Source organism: Pristis pectinata, chromosome 14 (genome assembly GCF_009764475.1).
Source record: "Pristis pectinata isolate sPriPec2 chromosome 14, sPriPec2.1.pri, whole genome shotgun sequence".
Classification (NCBI taxonomy): domain Eukaryota; kingdom Metazoa; phylum Chordata; class Chondrichthyes; order Rhinopristiformes; family Pristidae; genus Pristis; species Pristis pectinata.
In genome coordinates, this window is record NC_067418.1 from 21,572,777 (window position 1) to 21,595,167 (window position 22,391).

The 22,391-nt window shown below is 38.9% G+C and overlaps 1 protein-coding gene across 3 annotated transcripts in view; it reads left to right on the top strand.

Moving 5' to 3' along the window:
* The window catches only part of lrrc4ca (leucine rich repeat containing 4C, genome duplicate a), a 707,523-nt gene that overhangs the window by 118,703 nt on the left and 566,429 nt on the right, over positions 1-22,391 (top strand). For 2 of the 3 annotated variants that reach the window (XM_052029189.1, XM_052029188.1), the window contains exon 2: positions 13,229-13,319. The gene's annotated coding sequence lies outside the window, so the exon portion shown is untranslated. Of the gene's footprint in view, positions 1-13,228; positions 13,320-22,391 lie in introns of those variants that run through there. The other variant, XR_007957431.1, reaches the window with a different exon arrangement.

Consider the following 22,391-nt stretch of genomic DNA (forward strand, 5'->3'; position numbering starts at 1 on the left):
GTTGGCACAACATTGTGGGCTGAAGGGCCTGCAGTGTTCTATGGGAGAGTGCTCTTCTAACTTTGACAAAAACAGTGAAGCTGAGAGAATCCAACAAGCCAGCATAGAATGCTAGAAAGAACTGAGTCTTATGCACTTTAAACATGAAAAATGAAATGTAAACTAGTACCCTCTTGGTGATACCCCATAGTTATGTTGATTCATTATAGTGTTCTTAGTTCTCTAGTCTAAACACTCACAGGTATGTACCCACCGTCCTTTAACAAAGGCATCTGCACCAGCTGTGTGCTGTTGTGCTGGGAATGGAGCGAACCTGTGGTACTCTCCCAGCAATGGATCATCCCATGGATTGGCGTGGAGAGACCACCTGTGAGGGTTGATGTTACGTGGGTCTGAGCGAGCAGTGCGACTGCACAGCCCTGAGATGCGGGGCTCCAAGCTGTCTCCTGGCGGGCACAGTGAGTGTGGGCTGTTGCTGAGGACTGACAGTACCTACTACATCTTGTGACAGATGGCTGGATCCCATGATCTATCTCAGCTCTCCACATTGAATGTGATGGAAGCTGATTTCTCCTTTTTGTTTAGCTGCACTGTTCTTCTAACTTGAAGATTTGTCTGTGCCAACGATCTCAGTAATGGTGAGAGGAGTAGACGGCAGCTTTTACATCCAACAGGAGGTGATGAGGGAGGCTGTACAATCTGGGGTGTTCTGTCACGCCATGCATCAGGTCCTGCCAGTCTCCAGAAATGCCTGCACTCAGTTTGCCAACTACATTCCAGCCATGATTCCTGTGCCCTCTATCTCAGCAGTGAGTGGCGGGACCGCTTGTCCCAGCACACTCAATGCCAGTCCTCACGGGCAATCTCTGTACTGAGCCATACTAGATTCAGTTCAGCTTCTTGGCACAGCTGTGCACAGCAGTGGAGAAGGCAGGTGTTTGTGCCAGACTACTGCCACCACAGTGCTGCCACGTAATGCTACTCTCTACATATAATGCAATGAAGACCCCTTGGAACACCAATTTCATTACTGCTCTTGTTCCTGGGAATGTATCCTGTGCACTAAGCAAGGCACTAGTCCAATTAAAAATAAAAGACTGTGTGCCTTTTGCATTGTCAATGATTTTCTTTCCAGGCTTTCTGTACATCTGCCTGAAACTTTTTGATCACCCATGCTGACTGGCACATGGCACAGTGCAGAAGTATATACTGAGGGATACACTGAAGCTCAGTGCAGTCACTTCAGGCAGTACGGGGTCCTCCCATCACAGGACACCAAGGAGCAGGCCCTGAGTAACAGCTTCTTAAACATTTTGTTGATGCAATGTTTGGGTGTGCTGACATATTGTAAGTGAGTGTAATGATATGCTTGGGTACTATGTATGAAATGCCAAGCCCTGTTTGTATAATTGTGTATTTTGAATGAAGTGCTGACTGCTCCAGTTGTTGGCAGCTGACCCTAATCCCAATCCTGCGACCCATTGATTGGCTTGACACCCTTGCCCTTCCTACCCCCAACACCAAAGAACCTGGTGGTTTCTTTGGGCTGACTTCTGATTGGATTCATCTTTTGGATTTTCATTGACTTCTGTTTTAGTTTCTTCCATGTGTTAGATATTACAAGTTAATTAAGTAAAGGCTGGGGATAGTAATAAACAGGGCCCAGATTGACATGGTTGAGATGGGGCATGAATGTTTTGTACCCAAGTGAACCAAAAACAAGAAGACAGGAATGAAATCGTAGCCTTAATGTCATGGCATAAATCACTCCTTGAAGTGATTTATTATAAATTACATGGAAACTAGAAATTGGATCTTCTCCCAGTGGCTCAGAGGGCTTAACGAGCAATTTAATGAGCCTTGAAAACCTGATGCATTCCCAAATCTCATCCCCAATCTCTGCTGAGTGGCTGAATCTTGTCAGGACTCTGGCCCCAGCACCTTTGGATTGGGAAAGGGTGAATCAATCACTATTCTAGCCTCGCTATTATGCACTTTAGTAAAGTAAACCTTGTGATGCTTTGTATTAAATTCATCATGGGTAAAAAGTGCTTTCTCTCTTAAACAAAAAGGGTGCAAGAAGGATAAATCTTCATTGGGCAGGGTATCCCACTGTGATTGCACAGAGAATGTTTGAATGTGACTGAGGATGCCACCAGGACTGCGAAGGGTATATCTTGACTGGAGCAACCTGTAATTTCACTGCTTCAATGCATTTCACACAATGTGACAAATCCCTTATCGCATGTAGGAGGTGTTGATCATTATGTAAAACAGTCTTAGCTGACAGACCACATGTGCCATCCTTTTGCCTTGAAGGTGGCATTTAAGTGAGTTACCTGCAGCTTCCCTTCAAAGATTCAGTATCAATCTGACAGTGTGTTTACACCAAGGTTAAAGTTAGACAAATTTCTAGAATAGTGAGAGATAGCTCTATTGTTTAGATTTAAAACTTAAAAATCTAGCTATGTTTTAAAAAAAAATGCAGAGAACACAAATTCATGGAGTTGTATAGTACAGAAACAGACCCTTTGGCCCACCAAGTCTGTGCCAACCATTAAGCACCCATCAACACTAATCCCAGGCCAATTGACCTACTGTTACATGTCTTTGGAATGCAGGAGGAAACTCGAGCACCTGGAGGAAACCCATGTGGTCACAGGAAGAACCTGTAAACTCTACACAGACATCACTGAAGGTCAGGAATGGAGCTGTGAAGTGGTAGCTCTACTAACTGGTCCCATGATTTTCTCATCAGTCATCTCAGAACTGATAGGAGCAAGCTATTCTTGAACCCAAAGGATTTCCTCCAAGGACAAAGTGGATGTGTCTGGGTAAACAACAACATAACCCAATGATTTCAACAGAGAGCATTTATTCTATTAACTGGTTATAGAATTGTTTCACCTGTTGCTGAAAAACAACTCTCGCCTAGAGTCTCATTGGTACCTGGGGAGTTGAGTTAAACGGTGGATGTGCAGTCTGCTAGTGACCGTTTGGCTATGACCCTGCTGCTTGAAAGTTCAACAGCACCCAAAACCAGCTCTCGGGTACTTAAAAATCAGTCTTGTACAAAGTAAACCCTTTCCTTTGCTTGCTCTTGATTGGCTCAATGCTGCACATGTATTTCAGGAGCAGAGATCGATAGCGACCATGTCCAGATTAAATCATACCATTCTGGAAATTTGACCAATGCCTCCAGTTGTGATTTCCTCTTGAGCCGGTGCATCAGTCATGCATAGGAAGGCACTGGTTCCCATCACACTGTATGCAGGAACGACCACCATTGTTCACTCCCAAACACAAACACTCCTCCTTTGCATTGTTATCTAAAAGAAGGTTTCCTTCAGCAGGTTTCAACCCAGGAACTGGGAAGCTGAACCAATTAGATTCCCTTTGTACTGCATGCCCTGGATGCTTCACTTTTTTTTAATATATATATTATTTTCCCCCTGTCCCACTCTGCTGAACCTATCTCCCCATGATCTCCCAAAGATACACTTGGATATGCTCTCATCTCCAGTTCCAATTTGGCCCCTGAATTCTGGCCCTCTTGCCCCAGCTCCAGTGCCCTAGTCCAGTCAACATCTGTTCTCTGGAGCATATAAAGAAAAGCATGGGAGGAAGCTGTACAAGGGACAGTCAGTAGTGCCTATAGACTTGGGTGCTATGAATTTTGAAATAGTTGAACCATAAGCAAACCTGTTGGTATGTTGTGCATGGATCCTGTTAACTGTATGTATTTTTTCAATGCCTATACTCCATCCAAAGTCTCCAAGATCATATCTGTGTACTGCATCTTTCATAGAACATCTATCAATCAACAATTTTCAGTGAAATTCCATCTCAAATGTTATGATTTTTCCAAGGTGCTCTGCAGGATTTCATTTTAATGTCAAAGTTATGCAACTGGATATTGGAGAAGATAATCTAATGATTGGTCAAAGATGTAGGTAATAAGAAGGGAATAAATATGAAGGGGAGATGAGATTTTGAGAGAATTCCAGAGCTTGGTGCAGTTGAATGCAGTGAGGAGGGTTTAACGCAGCTGGTAAACCAGGAGCTTTGTACAACTGTTGGAATAAGAAATGCGTGGAGTAGTTTTGTAGTCTTTCAAACCCAAGTAGCAGTACTTATTGGCAGCAGGTGTTCTCAACTGATCATGATGTCTCCTTTGGGCCTATAACTTCATCCTCTACTGATTTTTAAACCTGAATGTCTGGATATCGCCCATCAATCCTGCAGGACTTCATTCATCTGATCTTTGAATGTGCTTCTATGGATGGGATGTTTTCGTATACTGGCACTGCAGCTGTAGAATATTTGAGGCTCGTCACACAACAATTTAGTGGAAGCATTGCACCTGCTGCCTCAGCTTCTTTACTATTATCAACTATCAATCCTTTAATCTGCTGTTGGCTGCTAGGCTAGATATTTTTTATTGGTGTCTACATGTTGTGGAGTGAATAACAGTTTTGACCTAGTGGGAATTTTGTACATCCGTTGGGATGTTTTTCTGAAATCCCTGTTGAATGAGAAAAGGAGTATATTGTCTTTGGATGTAGAAGCAGGCAAATACATGGTATGGCACACTGATAACTGCATGGTATTTTAACACTTCAGTGAGTGGATGATTTTTCAGGAGGAGCTATTGGATTCTGGATGTGAACAGTGTTGGATCTGCTGTCTTTCTACCTCTTTTCCTTTTAAGTTTCCTTGACTTTTCTACCCACAAGTGGTAGGTAAAGTACTTTGTGACTTTTAATGAACCAAAAGCTGGGATGGTCTACACAAATTCACACCATGCCCTGATCTTCCCCTGTGCTGCAATTATGGCTCCAAATGATATCTAGTTAATCATCAAAAGTGCCCTGGAGGTTCCACATTACACCTGAGCAAAATTTGCATGAAATCTGATCCTCGCAAGAAATCAACAGCAAAAAATCTGATTTCACAGTAGTCTAGTTTATCAGGGAATTAATTAATTTATTTAAGGGACTATTTTAAGTTATAATATGTAAAACCTGAGAATAACCACCTGCAGATTTTTTTTTTGGCTGGTATGGCTCTTGTCACAGTGATATTTTGCATCAAAATTATGGATTCCTTTCCCCAGGGTATTGGTAAACAATTATTTATGTTTGTGTAGGATTTTGGAATTCCTTTGTTGAAACCTGAAATTCTGAAAGAATCTGCATCGAGAAGGAACTCAAACATGTATAATTAAAAAAAAAAGAAAATATTTCTGTATAATAGTTCAAAAATTACTCGACAAGTTGTCTGATGAGAAGGGGAGGAGAGAAATGAAGAAAAGAAAATCACCAGATTTTGATAGGCTGAATTATAGCATCCTTTTCCTCAGGAAGACTTGTGCATAATCTTTTTCTCTGCTCAGTCAGGCTATGATTGGGGTTGTACCCAGTAGTTATGTTGTTCCTTTCAAAAGCTGTCCTCCCCATCTTCCATACTGTCAGTTGATATTGATTGCAAATGCACACAGAATTGTACAGCCTTCACTGTCTTCCCTTATTGAAGGAGAATGAATGATGACAGTGCCTTTTGGATGAAATATAAAAATAACGGCTAGTTACACCCTCAATCCATCTATTTTGATCTGTGGCGGAGAATTTCTTTTCAGCTTTCTGATTGTTTGCCAATCCATGCTTTGTCAGCATTAAAAAATCCAACTTGCTTGATTTTAACAGAAGTCTCGAGAGACTTGCATTACCCTGTAGTATGGATTGTTTTGTGCACTGTCATGCTCCACACTTGTTCCTACTTCTTTGGAGGCCTTGACCAATGCTCATTGGTTGTACACTTGCCTCTGACTTGCAAGGTTATGGATGCAACCTCATTCCAGTGATTTTGCATTATTCAGATGGGGATACTTCACTGCAGTACAGAGGGAGTTATGCTGGACTGTCAGAGGTACTGTCTTTTTGTATAAACTTTTAAACAAAGGCTTCCTCTGCCCTCATAATTGATTGGGGGGGGGGGGGTGGAATCCTAAAAAGCTAGTTCAAAAATATTATCTGATACCCTCTGTTTATTTCTGAACCAGTACCAGAAAATAAATATGGCCATTATTCCTTTGTTGTTTGTAGGGCCTGGCTGTGTGAAATGGGCTGCAGTATTTCCTCAAATCTACTTCAGCTATAAATTGATTTGCAATCTCCTTTGATAATGAAGGGTGCTGTATAAATGTATGATCTTTCCACTTCTGAAAGATGCTATATCCAAGATGGTAGGAACTAGATCTGATGATGAAAAGTGGCTTGTGGTGATAGGGGAGGGAAATGCCCAAAATACTAACATTGTAGCCTTGGGGACAAATTAAACCAATTGAATAATGTGCCACCTTGATAGAATGCAAGCTCATAAACAGCTTTCTTGTTTAAACTTGTAAAAAGAATCTACATGGCCCATCTGTTCCATGCCAGCTCCCAGAGGAAGAATCCCATTTGTTCTATTTTTCCTCCCTCCCTATACTACTGCAACCCACTCTTCCTCAAACAAGCCCATCAACTGCTCTTTGATTCTCTTAGCCATTAACTTACAGTAAAGAGCAATTTACAATGGCCAATAAACCTATAAATGCAATTTTGGAATGTGGGAGGTAACTGGGGCACCAATTTCCCACGTGGTTACAGAGAGACTGTGCACTGAGATCACCAGTAGTCAAGATCAAATGTAGATCCCTGGAACTGGGAGACATTGGCACGATTTGCTGCATTACTGTGCTACTCATTGTGAAGGTTTGCCAAAAAGAGATATTTCAATAAAATTTTATGGGGGAAATGCATTTTGGGTACTCCTTCAGTTGGATGTCAAAGATGTGATGTGGCTCTCTATTTGCATATCTTTTACATTTAAAGTAGGTTTATTACATTTCCTAGCTGAAAGTACACTTGAAACTGGGAAAGAAAATAGCGCTGGAGGTCAGAAACAATTTTTGTCCCCAAACATCCTTTTTAAGAGTTTGAATTGTAGTTGTCTAGAATTAGAGCATCAGAGCATTAGAAGAGAAAGGAAGAGATATTTTATAGATGCCTGTAGAAATACATATAGTTAATTGTACTAAATCTACTGTGAAGAGCTTGGGATGTTTTAACATGTGAAAGTTGTGATTATAAGTGAGGTTGTACCAGATATTGCAGAAAAAATGTATGGCTTGAGAATTGGGGGAACAAACTGCAGAGAGAAATGGTGATGAGAAAACAAAAACAATTACATCAGTCTTCAATAAGATGGGAAGAAGATAATTTCAGTAAGGCTGATAAATCAGTGGGAGGCAGAAGAACATGTTACAGAAACTATAAATGGGAAACGCATACAAAAATCAGAGTGTTGAGTAATGAAGGAGTAAGTGTAAAGGTGAAAGAGAAACTTGTAATGGAGAGAGTGATCCTGTGAGTGTGAGGAGAAAGATTTAGAACAGAAACCCATCGCTAGAGAAAGGGTATGTACAGGCAGCAGAGCCGAAGCTAAGCTTAGAGACTACATATTGCAGGATCTTCTGAGTCGTCATGAGTACCAAAAGAGATTTGATGCAAAAGTTCAAGTAAGTTGAAATGTGAAGCCAAAATCTTTATTATTGCATTCTGTGAGAGACCAAAGACAAATTGAAAGAGTGTTTCTATGAATGTTATTGACCTATGCAGGCAGTTATGTTTTGCTGATGTAGACAGGAATTAATTGGCGTCCTGCTTTGGCAACATGAGTGAGGATAAAAGACAAACAGGGGAGACCCTGAAACATCATCCAAATGACCTATTCTCATTCCTATTGTCTTATGATTTTGTCCACCATTTCATATTTGTTCATGTAAGATATGGAATTTCCCTTGTAATGAACTGCAGATTCATTCACAGTAATGACACCGCAGTTGTTAATCCTATTATGTGAATGTTATGGAGCATCAAGGACATGAAGCATGCAGACATTTGGCAACTACACTGACAAAGGCTGCCAACACAAGGAAAACAGCATGCTGGCCACAACAGATTCAAACCCATTTACTCATATAATGTTTGAAGATGACTTCCACAACATTCTCCAATTCTCTACTCTTTTCATCATTGATTTTTAAAGGGATTTTTATCCCTGATTTAGTATGTGTTTCTAATGCATTGCAATGGGTCAGAATGCATAATCTGCTTAAATATACAATTTAATACTTCAGATCATTGGAATCCAGATGCATGATCTCCTCATAATGCAACCACAGGAATCTGATATTCTACCTGCACTTTACAGTGGTAGTAAGCAATTGTGTTCATTCTAATATCATTGTCTGAATGCCTGGAGAATATTATTGAAAAAAAATGACCAGACAAACTTATGTTTTCTTTGATCACCAAAGATGTAAATGTCACATACTGCCCTCTAATGAGATTCATGGTTTGCCAGTGGAGCAGTTTATATCTATACAATTGCACCTGTTCACAACAGTAGCAGCTAGGAAGCTGTAGAGTGGCGGCTGATCAATTATTCATGCTCACTCAAATATGTGCGAAGAAACATCACGTTATTGTATTATAAACAGATGGGACTGAAATAACAGGTGATTGCACTCAAGGTATTTGCATTCACTTTTTTTGTTGCTTCATTGAATGTACTCGGTGACAATTATTAACTCTGTAAGCATTCTTTCTTTCTCATTGCCTGCCTCACGGCTCCACTTCTTCATCCCACTCATGTTCCTTCCATATATATTGTATCGTCCATAGGGAACCCTTAGATTTTTACTTACCCATTTATTTATTTATTTTATTATTATCTGTCAGGCTCGCTGGAAATCTACAATGAAGGTTTAATATACTAACGAAACACTGCACTTGCAAAGATATTCATCACTGTGAACGTAGCCAAAAACTATAGGGATCGAGCTTGCACTAGAACCTTTGGCCTTGCTCACTTTTAGGAGTTAGCATCTTTTTCTGAGAAAGAGGGGAGTGTATTTGCATTTGCAGGAGAATTCCCAGTCAGCATAGCAACTGACGATCCGTGAAAATCAAGAAACTGCAGATGCTGGAAATCTTGAAATGAATCAAAAATGTTGGAAACACTCATATCAGGCAGCAACTGTGCAAAGAGAAGCTTTTAACAATTTGGGGCTCGGATCCCTCATCAGAACTGGGAAAATGAGGAAAACAAACTGGTGTTCAGTAGCAGAGTAGGTGGGGGAGGGATGAATAGAATAAATATCTCTGAAAGGGTGAGACTGAATGGGTTGATGGGGACAGTTAATGTAACAGTTGCAAGCATCTTGTGCTGCTTTGTCTATGTAATGTGTTGTTAAATACAAGGCTTTGGGACATGCCCAGCAGGTGAGATTAGATATGTAGAAAAACAAAAACTAAGCCAAAATGATAACGGACAAAACTGGCCAGTTCTGATACAGACAGGAAGAAAGAGTGAGTTACCAGATGTTGGAGAATTCAATATTTAAGTGCCAAAATGGAAGATGGTATTGTTACTTCATCTGGTGTTGGGCCTTGTTGGAGTAGTATAGGAAGACACAGATTGAATGGAGTGGGATGGTGAATTGAAGTGGCAGGCAACCAGAAGTGGGTGATCATTCCTGTGGACTGAGCAAACTGGTCACTTTGGTGACCAATGCATTTGGTTTTTCTAACGCAGAGAAGGCCATCTTCTCTGATATTAAAACTATTCTTTTGTTCTTTCTTTTCCAGTTCTGATGGAACTGTTAACTGTTTCTTTTCAACAGATGCTGCCTAACCTGCTGAGTGTTTCAACATTTTCTCGTAAACCACCAATCTGTGGTGTATAATGGCCATTTCATGTAACTTCTGCATTTGTTTTCTGTCATTTCTAAAGTTAATGACACAGAATTAACTTATGATTTATGTATTGTATGATGATCACAACCTCTATTTTTCTTGCAAAGGTTTTACATAAAATAGCTCCATGTGTTGCAGTAATTCCATTATTTAAAAATACTAAGGTGCGGGATTGATCTCCCATTATGGAAAATGTGCATGGATCATGAGCATTTTCCAGACCCTGATTATTCTCCGTATTTAAATCGTGGATTGTGTGGCAGGGATAGCAGGCCCATGATATCACCATTTTTTTTTTCCCCCCCAGGAGTTGCATGTTTTCTGGTTGGATCATCAGTTGTTAATGTACCAACTTTTCTTCTCCATTTTCTCAGTAGAAACAATTTCAGACTCTAACTTTGTGTCATTGGTTAGTAATAAACTGTAAAACTTGGTGTATTTGATGTGAATCCATAATGCTCTTGAAATTTTGCTGTGGGACAATGGCAAACAAACATATGTTTATGTGAAATCCAAGCCCCTTTTGAGGCAGTGACTTTGTAGCTAAATTATAAATGTTCATGAAATTGTTTGACAAGAAAATATTGTCCTAAGTGTCATCCTACAACTACTTCATGGAATTTTGGTGGTACTACCTTGCACTTTGGAATTCTGTTGAGTTTCCTATATAACTGCTGCTCTATGCTTCAGCTATCCTGCAGCATTGAAAATGCCTTTGGTTCATTTCCAAGTCTGGAAATTTATCACAGGCTGTAGATTTCCTCAGTTTACCTTGTCTTTTCACATCTTCCAATGGAATTATGGTAGTGAGAGGAGTTTTGTGGAGATTTTTAAATTTTATTCTCATGTTTCAGGAGCATTTAAATTAAGAACTTAATTAAAACTGGCAAATACTCATATTACGAAGGTCATATTATCACATCAGTATTGTTATTTTTATGAATATGTCCAGTTAATGTTGCTTTAATTTGGAAAACAGATTCACAATTTATTATATTAAAACGTTTGTAATTCTTAAATTTTATTGGTCTTCACTGATCATTGGCTGAATTTTATACACCTGAACTTTGACTTTTGATCTTAAAATACAAAAGCAATCTCCTCCAATCTCCTTTCACTTCCCGAACTCCACAAGAATGTAGTCAAGAACATGGTAAGCTCAAAGAAAATTTCCACTGGAGCTTCTGTTTCCAGCTGTATTCAATACTGTCCTCAATTCTGTGTTTTGATGTATTAAAATAACTAATCTGTAATTTGTGATTAGAAAAATTATTAATGTACTCCTTGCCTCCTTAGAATATTGTAATTTATCTTTATTTAATGTTATTATCCACTTCAGTAAACTTTTATTCCAAACGCTTTCCAAATAAAGAGGTGCATTGTATTGCTAGGGTGGATCACACCATGTCAAATTAAAAAGCTGGTATCAGGACAAAAAAGTGAGTGAAGCTATTGGAATTTTGAAAGACTTGTTGTTTTGCCAAATAAAAGAAAAAACATAAAACAGGAAATGGTGAGTTTTCTCTGTGAATTGGGGAGTCTGAGAGAGAAACATTTCAGACTTGATGGCTGTTAATCAAATCCCTTGGTCATTAATCTGAAAAATTTACTCTGATTCTCTCTCCACAAATGCTGCCTGACCTGAGTATTTCCAGCATATCTTGTTTTAATTTGTTTGCTGATGACATTTAGAGAAGGAAACCTGCTTTTGCCTGGTCTGGAATGTGTGTCCTCCATCCTATGCAAGCAAAGTTGACTCTTAATTACCCTTGTAAAACTACCATACTGTCATTTCAAACCTTTACCAGCAACTCAAGGTGTAGGTTCACAATTACACACGGAGAGCAACTGTTGATAGGCGAGGAATGATCCCTTGCCTTGCATCCAGATACAAGAATAACTAACATTTGTATATCATGCTTCCTCTGAAGAAATGTAACAATGTGAACCATTTAGTAATTTGGGCACAGGTTGTGCGTGATATTCTAATTTGTATAATTAATGTTCTGAAAACTGTGCCCGATCAATGCTCCAAATTTACCATATGTGTTCTCCATTGGCAACTCTCTCAATGGGAAAATTGAAAATTATTACAAATCTCACCTATTCTGCTGCATTTTTCAAGGAATTTGTCAAAGTGTGACATGATGCTATTTTTAACAAACTCTTGAAATTATTGTGAAGTAAATAGGGATTCTATTCTTTACAGCAGAAGTTAATTCTGCCCTGTGTTCCACAGCTGCATTTCATTGCAGGCATGGAGTTTCTCTTGGTGGGACTATAGATCTTGGAACTGGGCAGTGGAATTAGTTATCTCAGATCTAAAATCCACGAGTCATACTGCTGAACCAACTTCTGAGGAAAGAAAATTACTTCGCTAGTTTAGAGATCTTCAGAATAACTGATGTGCTTCAAAACTCTCATTACAGTTTCCTTGAACTGCCTCTGCTTATTAGGAGGTATTTAATGTTGTAATTATCTCTTCAGGCCCACAATTCTTCATCCATTCACAGATCCATCTCTTGTGTTGGGTTTAATCTGACCATTTGCAACCTCATTGACCCTGATCTAAGATTATAACCCTGTGACCTATTTGCTTATTTGCACCTCCTGAACATGGCTTAAGTCTGCCTCTGTCATACGGTTTATCACTGAAATCATATTCTTACCTTTTGCTTAAAAATGTGACCATTTCCGTGCTCTCCTGGCCTAGTGTCCTATCCTCTAATCTCTATAAACTTAATGATCTGAAACAATGCTGCCTATATCCTATCCCGCAATATTTCCCTCCAATTTTGGTCTCCTGTATGTCCACCTTTACAATCCATGGCTTGATCTGGCCACATCCTAAGAAGATGCCTCCTTAAACCTCTTTATCTTTTCTTTTATTACGCTCCTTTAACCTACTTCTTTGCCAAGCTTTTAGTCATTTTTAATATCTCTCTGAAAGTCTCGGTGTTTATTGCTTCGTGGCCAATTATACTTCTGTGCGGCATTTTAGGACCTTTTTATACCTTTTGGTGCTATATAAAATGTTAAGTACTGTTGCCAACATATCATTTCCAACCATCTTCCAGCAAAAAGAACAATTCACAGTATTTAATGGGGAATTGCTGCTGTTTCATTAGGTGAAAGTATTTGACCTTAAAATTGTGGATCCTTTGGTACTAGTGTAATTGCCATGTAGTTTTCTCCACTACAGCTCAAGATCACAAGAAGATACTTAACAGTATTGCTCAGTGGGTGTCAAATGGTGATCATTCTAGTTGTTTATGCTAACATTAGCTGGCAGAAGTCAGTTCACTAATAGAAATGGGCACACAAGAGGGCACATTTATGTGGAATATGCATATTCATTAGATTCTTTTTAATATTTGAATGTATTTGCATTCTTACAGATTTATATTTTATTTAAATTTCTTTAGATTATAAACGAGTGATGCTACCCTAGAGTAGATGTGCAGAGTGATGGTCCATGTGATGACGTGAAGTTTCAAACAGTTGAAAACAACAAAGGTAATTGTCTGATTTCCCCCCCCCCCATTTAAAGATTAATGGGTAGAGTGGGTGTGACACAGCAGAGAAAATTGGAAAATTCAATCTTCATGTCATTGGGTTGTCGGTGATTGGTGCCTTTGTCCAGAGTCATGCCCATAGACTGAATGAGCCTATCTGGCAAAGTGGTCACCCAATCGTCATTTGGTTTTCCTGGTGTTGAGAAGCAAATTATAAGCAGTGAATACAATACATTAAATTGAAAGATTTGCTGTTTCACCCAGAAAGTGTATTTGAGGCCATGGATGGTGGAAGATAAAAGGCTAAGCTAAGGAGTGTAGAGTTAGGGGCACGGTCTCAAAATAAGTGGTAAGCCATTTAGGATTGAAGCAAAGAGAAAATTCTTCACTTGGATGGCAATGAGTTTTTGGAATTCTCTTCCCTGGAGAGTTGTGAAAGCTCAATTACTGACTACATTCAAAGCTCAGATGGCTAGATTTCAGTATATTAAAGAAATCTAGATATATGGGAATTGGAAAGGAAAATACATTTTGAGGTGGAAGGTCAGCCATCTCGAATAGAGGACGAGACTCAGCAGACCAAATGGCTTACGTCTGCTCTGATTTCTCATGAATTTTCCCTTTGTTCTACTTGCGTTGTTGAGGGCCAAGAAACTGACTGATTTCAGGACAGCAGTCAAATAGATTTCCATAATCTCTTGCTGACTTCTTTGTCTGTGAAGAGCAGACTCTAATAGTTTTTGCAAAGATTAGTTCACGGTGAATAAGTACAAATCAAACCCATTAAAAGAGAGGACAATAGGTCCTTAATCATTAAATTTATTTTATTACATTGACAGAAAATTATTCATGTTTTAAAGTAATGCTTTTGTGATTTTTCACAAGTTAATATTCATACTTCTTCTAATATTTTTAGGCACACTAAGAAAAGCATTTTATTTTTAACCAGTGCACAGCAATAATAAGTGTATGCACATCACTCAGATCTGGGCTTCTATTGTCAGCCTGTCTCTGACCTACAGGTGTCTAACTCAGTTTTCTCCCTCGTGTCCTCTTAAGAAACTCATAGTCGTAGAGAGTAAGAGAATCATTCAGCCTGGAAGCAGGCTGTTTACTCCACCATGCCCATGCCTGCCACCAAGCTCCGATCTGTAAGTATCCCATTTTCAGCACTCTGCCTTCTATGCCATGGTGCTTCAAGTACATTTGAAATGTTGGGAGGGTGCCTGCCTCCACCAGCTCCCCAGGCAACGTGTCCAGATTTCAACCCCCATCTGAGTGGGGGAAAAATTCCTTCCTTGGAAGCATTTGCCAGTTGTTTATTTTATTTGTGAAGGGAGAAGATCAACCTGTCATGTGATCAGAATGGTGTTACTTACTTGCTTTATTTCAACATAAATGATTACATTATTTAAATCAAAAGAAAATTCCTCTTTTTTTTGAAGTCTAAATAATTTGACATCAAGGAGATAACGATGAAAATTACCAAGTTCAAACTGAACTAACATTGGTAGAGGCACAGTTATTAACCCAGGGTGCATCATACAGTTCATTATTTGAATAGCAATGAAAACAATTTGCATTTATATCGAGTTCATTTTGTGAAAAATAATGTCCCTGAGAACTCTAAAAGGCTGAGAGGTGGACAGTAAGGAGGGAATAGAGAAAGTGAAATGAAGCACAATATAAAAAGTCAAATTGAAGCATATTTTGGAATGCATCATGAAGCAAAATACAAGGTGGAAATTCAAAGCATTTTTAGGAAAATATTGTTTGAAAGGTAGTTTAAGCTCAAGGGAGCTCAGAACAAGCAAGTAATCTGGATTTAGATGAGCACAGTTGTATTGGTAGTCAATTTTAAGATAGTGATTGAGAACAAGCAAGTCAATTCTGTAGGGACACAGGTGTTTGAGAGAATAAAAAAACTATGTAGATTGGCATTTGGCAGTCTATGTGCATGAATGTAACTACTTCATCGTGCTTGACTCAACTAATTTCTCCAAACAAGTTTCTTTTTCAATGCATCAGCACTTCAGTGAAAGAGGCAGAAAATAACAATGTTAAATATGTTTTAATAGATTTCTTTTAACGAATAAAATGGAACAATACTTCTTTATCCCATTACTAGTTTAACAAAATATATGCAATGAAAAATATGGGAACAAAAGTCCATGTGCTTCCAGTGCTATCAATATGCTCAGAAATCAAAGATCCTGGTAGATGTTCTCAATGTTCTGGTAACGTCTTTAAAATTACTGAAATATAAATGGTTAGCTCCAAATAATGGGGTCAAATTTCATGCCGACTTGATATCAACTGATGGCTTGAGAAGAAATGGAGAAATCTTGGATTTAACTTCTGATAGCCTGAGCATTATTGGGCCAATACATGTGCTACATTGTATCCTTCGATCGATCCATCCATTTTCCTGGAGGTATTTTGCTCTGCTCTCCTGAATCACGTTGTGTGTTGCTGGTAAATATGTTCCAGAGTATTCTGACGTCCAAAAATTCTTTATTTTAATTATAGTTTACTCACATTAACATGCACTCATTATTTCTGATTAAATGCAATTCAGTTGAAGTTTAAGACCACAAGAAATAGGAAGAAGAGCAAGCCATTCAGCCCCTTGAGCCATGGCTGATCCAACATTCCTCGCCCATTTTCCTGTGTCCCTCTAACCCTTGACTCTCTTACAGATTAAAAATGTATTTGTTTCAACTGAAAATACATACAAAACTGTATCCCTACACCTCTCTGTGGCGTGGAGTTCCAAAGACTCACTACCCTCTGAGATGAGAAATTCTTCCTCATTTCTGCCTTAAGTGGGCACCCCCTTTTACTGAGACTATGTCCTCTGGGTCTGGACTTTCCCATGAGAGGAAACATCCTATCAGTATCTATACTGTCTTGCTCCCTAAGTATCTCGTATTCAATATGATTGCACTTCATTCTTCTAAACTCCCTGGAGTTTGGAGTCCCAACATGTTCAATCTTTCCTTGTAAGACATTCCTTCTGCACCTGGGTTCACTCAAGTGCAGTTGCCTCCGATGAAATAATAGCTTTCCTTAAATATGGGATCAAAATTGATCTCACTAGTGCCGTGTACAGTTGCAGTAAGACTTCCTTATTTAAATACTCTATCTCCCATGAAATAAGGGCACGATTCCATAGGTCTTCCCTATGAAATACATAAGGACCCCCAAATCCCTTAATACTGCAGCTTTTGGCAATTTTTCTCCTTGTAAATAACTCTTACAAAATAACTTCATATTTTCCTGTATTACTTCATTAGCCAACATTTTGCCCACTCATTTAAGCTAGTAATATCTGTCTATAAACTGTTTATATCATCCTCACAACTTGCCATCTATTTTTGTGTCATCAGCAAATATGCTCACTGTATATTTGCCTCCTTCCTCTGAATACTGAGATTTAGTTACTGAATGCACAAAACATGTCACTTGCTCTTAATCTCTTGCTATTAAAACAATTCACTGAATGAAATGAGAACTTTGATCTAGCAATTTTTTAATATATTGTTTTAACATTGGGAAAACAATTAAGAAATCTTTGCTGTTCAACATAGTTTGTGTGCCTAAAATTTCCATCAAAGTCCAGGTTCTCTGGATCTGATGCTCTGTTGCTAAGCCATCCTAATTCACTTGGTCTGTCTTTCTGGACCATTTAGTCTGCAAATATACTGGAAACAGTTTCTGACCCCATGATTTTAAACAGTTTGCTGATTTTTTTTTAAATATATCCTTGCAGCTGGAAGGTGAATTTGTCCAGTGACATGGCCACTATTGATTAACAATTCCTTTCCTTGTATTATTGCCTACCTCACTGTTGAATGAATATTTAATCTATGCATGCTCAAACTTTTAGGCTCAATTTTTCCCCATCATTTATTGTTTTTCCATCATAATTAAGAAATAGAAAGCATATATTTATAACTGAATTCTCAAATGAATGTGAATAGCATTGTACAACATTCCTAAGTTCTGGGACAAAAAAAAACAAACTACTGGAGGAATTCAGTGGGTCAAACATTATCTGTAGAGGCAGAGGGATGGTCGACATTTCGGGTTGACATCCTGCATCAGGATGCACCAGTCCTGATGCAGGGTCTCAGCCTAAAATGTTGACCATCCCTCTGCCTCCACAGTTGCTGACCCACTGAGGTTCTCCAGCACTTTGTTTTTCACTCCAGCATCTGCAGTCTCTTGTTTCACTAAATTCTGAGTACTTTCAAGAATTATGTTTGAGTTTTTTTTTGGGCTGATGGAATAAATGTCACAGAACAAAAATGTGTAGTTCCTATATTTTAAATAATCAGTTTAAAACATATCCCATGTAAACCTACAATTGACAGGCATTTATTGATCACAGGCATAAACAGCATCTGGCATTGCGTCTATAGACCATCGGGAGAGCACTAAAGATTTGCAGACAGCTGTATTGAATGATCTTGTATGCAACATTTTAAAACTTTAGTTGAGTTGTTTGTTTCCATTCGATGTTGAATTGCAAATTCAACTTATTGACAATAAAGTTCTTAATTTGATGTGAGTTTATATGGGGAAACTAAGTATATGGGATTGTGCAAGTTTTTCTTATAACCCTTGAAATGTATACTTCCATGATTCATGTAATGATTATTTTGAAGTAATAATAGATACAAAACAAATCAGTAGTAATGAACTTGTGTGAATTCTCAAATATAAATAATATCATTTCCATTTTGGAAAAACCTGAGGCAGTGGAAGAAATAAGTATTAAAGAAAATAATTTTCAGATGTTTTCTTAATACTCGGTGCTTTCATTAAGTTGGATTAAAATATAATGAAAATACACTTTGGGATGAAGTTTAAGAGGGACTTCAGGAACTAAGCAGATTATAAAACAGTGTTTTCAAAGGACAAATACATCATATTGTTGCATTTTCCCCTAACACTTGCACCACTGATTAAAATGATTGCCTAAATTGGCAGTCTCTTTAGATTTAAGAAAATACCATAGATGCTGGAAAGCTTAATTGAAATGATGGAACTACTTGATAGGTCAAGCAGCATGTATAGAGTGAGAAATAGAGTTAAGCTTTCAGGATGAATTGATTTGACTGATAGGCCATGGATCTGGAAAGTTGTACTGGATCATGCTGGAGCCAGGCCTTCACTTGGCTTACCTCGTGTAATACCTGTATGCCCATGTTCACCAGGTCCAGATGTGGAGTGCTAATCACACCCATACTCTGCGTCCTGAAGTCTGACATGGACTGCGTCTTGGTGAAATAATCCAGAGTCCCCAAGCGAGAATTCCCCCGACATGCTTTGGCATGAAATGAGCACAGATTTTTGCCTCTGAGAACCATAGAAAATAGGAACAAGAGTAGGCCATTCAGGCCTGGATTACCAATCAACACCATCATGGCCAATCGTGCACTTCAATACCCTGTTCCTCCCATCTCCCCATAACCTTGATCCCTTTGACATTAAGAAATATATTTACTACTTGAGTACATTTAATGACTTGGCTTCCACTGCCTTCTGTGGTGGAGAATTCCACGTTGTTTTCCACCCTTTGGGTGAAGAAATTTCTCCTTGTGTCAATTCTAAATGCTATACCCCATTCCATGAGGCTGTGAGCCCTGGATCTGGTCTCTCCAGACACTGGGAACATCCTCCCTGTATCCTGTCTGTCTAATCTTGTTAGAATTTTTTATGGGATTCCCTCCTTTTGTATTCCATTGAATAGGTCCATGCTTCAATGAGATTTTCTCTTGTCCTTCTCCAGAGAATATAGGTTTACCCAACTCAATCTCTCCTCTGTCATCCTGGGAACTAATCTAGTGAATCTTTGCTTCAGTCCTTCTATGGAAAGTATTTTTTAGGTAAAACAAAAACACTTTGAATACATAAAACATTAAATTTAATGAATTAAAACATGAATCTGCCATCTCCTTTGCCACCTACTTAACAGGTCTAAATTCCCTGTTGAAATCCAAGGGGTTTTAGATCTCACTTATGCCAATTGTGAACTGTTGACACCAAGCAACACGATTCTCCCCATGAACTACGGTTCTTTCCACAGAAGTTGCCTGAATCTGAGTATCTATCTTTTTTTTCCTGTTTTGGGTTAAAATCTGTGACCTTTAATCTGTATTTGGAATAACACACCTGTGTTTAGCAATTGACCATGCTTGCAGACATACACACTTGCAGCAGGAGTGGGCCATGAATCTGTATCATCATCCAATAACAACATGGGCAATTCTGTCCATGCTCTTCTTTCTTGCTTGGTCTTCACATCCCCTGATTTATTTTGTGTCTAAAAATCTCAGTCTTGGCCTTGAATAGATTCAGCAACTGAGCATCTGCAGCCCTCTGAGCATCTGCAGCCCTCTGTGCAGGGCATACAAAACTGATGATGATGTCATTGACACTATCACATGTACAGCACTGACTTTAGCCAGCACGTGATGGGGCATCAAATAAACAGTCACCTTGAATTAGCTCTTGAACTTTTACTTCCTCAAGTACACTTGGCAAAGTTTCAGCAGGAACACACTGAACAAAGACAGTTCCTCTGAATCCAAAGTTTCCAATCCACTTGAGATTCTGCCTCTGGTTCAAGACTCTCCAATAAGAAAATACAGGCTTTCTGTATTTCCTCTGTGAAATCCTCTTAGAATATCAAGTTTTAAGGCTATCATATTCCATTCTTCTAAATTGCGCTGAATAGGCCTGTATTCAATGAAAACTCGTAAGTCAAACCCCACATTACAGGAATCAATTGTGCACGGTAGCGTAGCGGCTAGCACGACGCCATTACAGCGCCAGCGATTGGGGTTCGATTCCTGTCGCTGTTTGTAAGGAGTTTGTACGTTCTCCCGTGTCTGCGTGGGTTTCCTCCGGGTGCTTCAGTTTCCTTCCACATTCCAAAGACGTACGGGTAGGTTAATATGGGTTTAAAATGGGAGGCGCGGACACGTTGGGCCGGAAGGGCCTGTTACCATGCTGTAAATAAAATTTAAAATTTTAAAAATTTAATTTAAATTTTAAAAATAATTTAAAATTTAAATTTAAAATAAATTAAAATTTTTAAAAAATTAATTAAAAAAATTAAAAAATGTAAAAAGAATCTACCTTGTACTGACTCTCATTTGGTACAGATGTTAAAACCGCACAGAGTGTTTCACTTGTCGAATTGTGGCAAGGCAGCTTCCTCTTGTAATCCAGTCCCATCCTATTTCTATTCCCAACTGCTTACTCTAACTACATCTCGTGTGCACCAACAGATCAAAACTGTATTATACATTTGAATTATTCCCAAACTCGGATTTTGCACTTGGCAGTGAAGTGATGGCTTTTGACAACTCCGTTGAAGTAAGCTGCCAATAAAAATTTAGCAATCTCTGGCCTAAAACACTGTTTACAACACTGGTTGTCATTGAGGTGTCAGCTCCAGAACATCCCAAGAACTCTTTAATAGCAATGTCATCAAGCTCTCTGAACAGCCAATCACAATGAAGAATTTACACTGACTGATAACCAGGAAGTAGAAATTTTTCCAATAATGTTGAGATTTAGGAATTAAAGTAGTAGCTGAAATTATCATAATCATCTTGAAAAGAGAGCAGTTGTTGGGCTGAACAGTTAAGGTGATTGCCAACTGTACCAGCAGCTCCAAAGGGAACTACCAGCATTTGCCAATCAAACAGAAGTCTTGGACTTGAGCACACATGTTGCATGGTTTGGATAGGAGGTGTGTAATGGAGAGACAAATCTGTTAGTTGGACCCACTGTTGGAGACTCAATGGATCCCAGTGGTGGGGTTCCATTTAGACCAAGTTTTCCAGCATTATGCTGAAGAATCACTTCTTTAATCCTGTGCTAGGTCAAAATGATTCTGGATCTGAGACTTCATTGATTTCAATGGCAATTCTAAGGCTGGAGATAAAAGGACAAAGAGAATGTACTGGCACGTTGCTCTCTTTAATTATTTTGCTTTAGTTTCATGTTTTTAGTTCTGTTATAACTTTTAAAATTGAAAAGTTTTCTAATATCTCCAATTTCTCTTTCTTTACAACATAGTAGAAGGCTATTTGGCCTGTCTGTTCTGTGCCAGCTGTCAGGCAATCCCTTTTATCTTATTCCTATGTCATCTATTCTCACTTGTATTGCCCATCAACTCCACCGAAATTCTCCTGTTACCCATCTACAGTAGGGGTAATTTACAGTAGTCAATTAACCTACTAACCAGCATGTTTTTGGGATGTGAATTGATACCAGAGCACCTGTAGAAGACCACGCAGTTGCAGGGAGAATGTGAAGACTCCACACAGACAGCACCAGCGATCCTGATCGAACCTGGGTTGCTGGAGCTGTGAGATGGCCCTATCTATTATAGCACTGTGCTGCTCTGAAGAGGTATATAACAATTTCAGCTACTAACTTGATCTCTAAATCTTAATGTATTGATTTAAAATAATCAAAATGTTTTTTTAAAAAAAAATGTTTTTTGCTTCCTGGTTAATTGTTGGTGTGAATTCTGCATGGTGATCAGCTGTTCAGAGAGTTTGATATTGTTGCTCTCAGGTTGTCAATGACATGTAAAACAGTTAATTGACAGCTTTGATAGGAGGAAAAAGCTCTAACCACAGCATCACCTCTGGCAAAGCTTATCAGGGATATTCTTGGGCACCATGCCCCAAGACCTATTTTTCATGTATGTCTTGCCCCTTCTCCATTTCCCATTCGAGTGGGTGGAGGCTGAGTAAGATCAACCTTCCACATCTGTCCCAGGTGAGTGTAGATGTGCAGTCACCAGGCATGGTGGGCCAAGTCCATTGATACCCAGCCTATGTTTATTATTTTAAAGTAACCATCAGAAAGAATCGCCATCCATATGTTGCATTTTAGTTCACAGAATCATGTGCTAAAACCAAACATTGGCCTTCCCCCTTAGGACTTTAATGCACAGTTCACAGCTGCCACATTATTGCCAACTAGCCACTGGGAAGCAAGTCAAAACTGAAAGAATTCTCTCCATTGTAGTTAAGTACAGAAG